At 37.3% G+C, this 4,874-nt stretch overlaps 1 protein-coding gene across 2 annotated transcripts in view; it reads right to left on the bottom strand.

Moving 5' to 3' along the window:
* Nucleotides 1–791: 791 nt before the first annotated feature.
* Nucleotides 792–4,874, bottom strand: part of cpeb4b (cytoplasmic polyadenylation element binding protein 4b) — a 41,615-nt gene continuing 37,532 nt past the window's right edge. For both annotated transcript variants that reach the window (XM_063203175.1, XM_063203176.1), the window contains one exon: nucleotides 792–4,874. This exon is cut by the window's right edge and continues 1,014 nt beyond it. The gene's annotated coding sequence lies outside the window, so the exon portion shown is untranslated.

Here is a 4,874-nt window from a genome sequence, read left to right as displayed (position 1 = left end):
TAGGGTTAACACCACAACAATAAGATACATGTAATCAGTCAGTATATCTACTGTGTAGAAGTGCATGTAGCTTAATTACACAAAAAGGGTATTTGTGGATCCTCAAGGAACAATTTCATCCTGATGTCATCTTGTAGTGAAGGATTTATTTTCTTCTTCCCAATGTTTCCCATGTAAATGTTACATTCTGTAAAATCTACATTAGTAAAATGGACATCTGTTCGCACCTACTATGTAGTAGGCCTAATAGGAAGTACACTAATGTGAGTCCCTCGTTCTTGTCTGCTCCCCAGTACCAAAATGAACCTGCAGGAGGCACTGATAGGAAACTACTCACTGTACTCAATAAGTAGGGCCTACAAGTGTAAAGCCTTACCACACAATTTAGTACAGTAGAGGGCATACGCCTAGGGAAGGGTTGCCAATTCTGCTTAATATAAGCGACTTCAGGCAGTCTGTTAAATTTTGTGCAGTCGCAGGGTGAGTTTTTTTGGGTTTCTTTTTCAGGGTTAAGTTTTGTTCTGCTCTGCCGGTGATTTTACTGTGTTCTGATGTTTGAAGCATCACGTTTCTCAATGGTAAATTTTCTCTCACTCACTCGCCCTTACAAGTTAAGCAACAACAAAATGATATGCCACGTCATCCCCCTCTCTGTCTGTCTGTCTGCCTTGGTCACTTCAGGGCACTGATAGCTTATTTCTCTCAAGATCTAGAAACAGTGGTCTGTGGTTAGGGGCCTAGGGTGTCTACGTGCACAAAATGGAAGCAAACAGAACCACGCAGGCCACCTCTCAACATCTCATCACAGTTAGGTTTTATTCATTCAACATTTCACATTACAAATATTTAAAAATTATGCATGTTGTTATAAATAGTTGGCTGCAAACAATTAAATAACATTAGATTTTTCTTTTTGTTACACTAGCACTTCTACAGACCAACCCCTAGAATATGGACATTTTTTTATTACATAACTTAATTAGAAAGAAAAATACAAAAATAGGAACTTATAAAGTGAAATGACAATAAAAATTAAGGTGATATCTTAAGTAAAAAAAATGCTATTAATAAATACAACAACCTTCTCATACACAAAAACTATTGAAATTTCGCCATTAAGTAACATCATTAACAGACAAATATTTAAATATTTATTCTCCTTCAGAAAATGTGAACCATATATTGTGGAGCACAATATAGCAATTAGTAAAAACTAGACACTTTAACATATTAAAAGCTTCACCTCAAAAATATAACAAAAATCTGATCAAAATTATAAAAATTAATTATACATTCCAATTAAAAATATACCAATAAACAGCTAAATACATTATTGACCTACTAATTACAAGGCAATCACAGTAGCTTGAAATAATCAAAATAAGCAAATGGGCACAAAACCTTTAATGTTTTAAAAATAACTTCAATCATTTATATTAGTACAAATAGTCTTGTCTTTTTTTTCTTTTTACAAACACCAGCATGTAAAGGATTACAACAACAGTAGAAAATGACTGTGAAAAACATTAACATCCTTTTTTTAATGTTTGCAATTAAAAATGGCATTAAAGAATTACATTGCAAAGAGTCTTTATCAGGAAAAAAGTAAAGTAAAAAATAAAAAAGAAAGGTATTGCACATAACAACTCGAAGTTAACTTGCAACATCTACCACATTCAAGTCTTAAAGTTCCCCTTCCGCAAAAACAAAGAAAACAGAATTTGAAAAAAAAGAAAAGAAAAGAAAAAAAGAAAGAAAAAATGTTTACAAACTTTGAAACAGAGCGGGGATGAGTCTAATGTTTTCAACAGTGTATTTTTGATGTTACAACACTGATCATTTTGTTTCGTCTTTTTTTTAACGTTTTTTTCTTTTTTGTTTGTCGTCGCTTTTTTCTTTTTTGAGGATTCTGCAGAGGCCTGGGTATAAGGGGGGTGGGGATGAGGGCCAGGATGTGTAGATTGACATATATGAAAGGATTTAGGGGGGAGAGGGGTGTCCTTAACAAATTAAACTTTAAACATCTGGTGCACACCACAACAATTAATTTCAATAGCTAATTGTACTTATCTTTTTTTTTCTTCCATGCATGCTAAGGATTACAATAGGAGCTAGTTGGCAGTTCAAGAATATATATTTTCAAATGTTAAAATATCTAAACACCAAACATCCATTCTTTTGATACGAGAGTCAGCTTTTACATGAATTAATTTTGCATTCTCCTTATAATAGTTAGATTCCAGCTATGGAAAGGCAAGAAAAAAAAGTTACCATTTTTTAAACCACTGAGGTTAGCCATTTTTCACCCAAAACAATGACATTCGATTTTCTAAAAGACGATGTGTTCGCGCCATGCTGTTGTGTCTATGTTTTCCCCAATTTATAATATATATTTGATCTCCTGTTCAACTAGTGTCCAAGATCCAAGACCTTAGGCTATACACTTTGATCCCTCCTCTGCAGAAGTCGCATCAACAAGTGCACACTTTTGTTTTTAATAGATTCCGCAGCACTGAAATGTATAAAAAGCATAATTTAAAATGATATATATTAAAATCACTTAACCTTTTTTCTCTAAAATGAAAATTTCCATATACGCAGTTCTCTCAGTAACAAAAGTATAAAAGCTACCTTTCACAATGTGAAAAATTGAGGTATTGCAAAAAGGAGTTTTCCCATTTGTGAAAAATGTGCCTAAAATGACTGTTGGAAAAAAAAGAAATATTTAGAAAAGTAGTGCATAATAAAATGTTTCTATGTGCATGACAAAATAATTTAGCTAGAAAACACTGTACCAAAAATCAGCAGGCCATGTATAAAATAATCTTTTCATCATCTCGTCAACAGCAAATTCTTGAAAAAGTGTTTTAAACTTCTAAAAGTGTTCACCCCTCACCCCCTAGCAAGTGTGATGACTTTGAATAAGCACGGGCAAGCACCGACCAAGCCAACACGAGGATAAGTTTCTCACTAGTGTATCAAGATATAGTTCAGCATTAACTCCCTGACATTTACAAGCTAGCAGATTCAGATAAAGTACGCCTGTCAAATTCAAATGCCAATTACGTATCCTTGTTTTGCTGTTTGTTTGTCTTTTGTTTGTTTGTTATTTCCACTAAAAGCAACCAAATAAGTCAAACAAACCAACAGAAAAAAAAATAGAAAAAGTAAAAGGAAACCTGTTCAATATCAGACACCCATTGCAAACTCCTCAATACAAAACTGCTTAAGCAACTCGTCTCTCCGTTTTGACCTTTGGAATGCAGGGGGGAGGGGGCAGGGGGTGTAGAAAGGCCAGCGAGCCAGGCTGCAGGGGTTTGGATGTGTTCACGAGTGTTGCCATGGATTTTTGACTTGGGACCATTTCTCAATTCAAGGCCAATCTTTGGTTTGTTGGTCTCCTTAAGGTTCTCACCCAGAGAAAGGGGTGTACCGAAATAATCATTATTTAAAATAAAATAAAATGAAAGGGGCTCGGGGCGGGCGTGAATTTGACTATTTTAAGGAGTAAATGTGACAGACTGGCCAAAAAAACCCAACTGAGATGGAAAAAAAGGGCGCGGGTGGGGGGTTCAAAACATAGGACAAATAAAAGTTTGCTTGGATTCTTGACTGCTCTCTTTGGTTGGGATCTGGAGGCCTGCTCTGCTTTTAAAAAGCAAGAGTAGGAGAGTGGGCTGGCCGGAGTAGGGCGTGGGACAGGACAAGAGAGGGCCACATGAAGACTCCGACTTCATTTCCCAGTTGGGAGCTACTTTGTTGATGTCTCCAGGCTTCCCCCCCTGCCCCACTACCTCTCTCGCTCTCTCTCTCAACACATATACACACCTCCCTGTGAGCTTCCTCTCATTCTCTTCGTCACTCATTGCAACTCGTCCTATCGTCTGCTCTAGCTATGGGGTTTTGCTCGAATGGGGACTTGCATGAGATGGGCAGGGGACTGGGTGGTGTTTGTTGCACTTCAGGAGTAAATTTTCATTCAAAAAAAAAGAAAAAGAAAAAAAAGAGAAATATATATAAAAAATAAGGACAGGGACAGAAATGGATGCCTCACATCAAGGGAAAACCATGCTATGTATGTGTATGTGGTAGGGTCCACCTGGTATGAATGTGTGTATAAATATAAATATGAGTGTCTCTCGCCATCTCCTCATCACTGCATGGCTAAATCTGTACATTCCCCCCAAAAAGCATCACCCTGCTCCAATCCTCTACTTTCTTTTTCTTTTCCTTTCTTTCTCTTCTCTTCTTTCCTTATGCCTACCCCCTCACCCAGCTGGGGCTCGAACTGAAAGAAAAAAGGAGGATAAAAGAGGAAACAAAATAAACCCACAGGAAACTGACAAAGCAGTGTTTTGGGGAAATCAAAGTGCCTCTGCCGTCCTTTCCCATTGGCGAAGCTGGGTAGCGTGTAAAGTTTGAAGGTGAAAGGGGGAGGGAGAGAGAGGGAGAGGGAGAGGGAGAGAGAGAGAGAGAGAGAGAGAGAGAGAGAGAGATGGAGAGAAAGAGGGAGGGGAGCAGGGTGGATCAGCTCTGTACACGTCATACTCAGATCATTAGCAGCTAAGTTTGAGGTATTAGTTTTTGCATGTCAAAAATGGGAGACCCAAACGCACCCTCAAAAACACCTGCAGGGGAAATAAAATATATACGGTATCACTTGTATCAAGTAGCGCTAGAAAACAAACAACACGGTCTTGTCTTTCATTTCACTGAACAAATATTCGGATCTGGGTTTTCTTTTTTGTTTTGATCTTAGAGAGAGAATCTGCAAAGTCTTGGGATCTGAATTTTGCCTTTTCTGGACTTTAGTTTGTTCCTTCCTTTTGCTTTTTGCGTTTTTTTGTCTTCTCTTTTACAGAAACCAAACGTGA

The sequence above is a fragment of the Engraulis encrasicolus genome, chromosome 7 (assembly GCF_034702125.1).
Source record: "Engraulis encrasicolus isolate BLACKSEA-1 chromosome 7, IST_EnEncr_1.0, whole genome shotgun sequence".
NCBI lineage: Eukaryota > Metazoa > Chordata > Actinopteri > Clupeiformes > Engraulidae > Engraulis > Engraulis encrasicolus.
The sequence above is the reverse complement of the archived record's forward strand: the minus strand, read 5'-3'. Positions and strand labels throughout refer to the sequence as shown.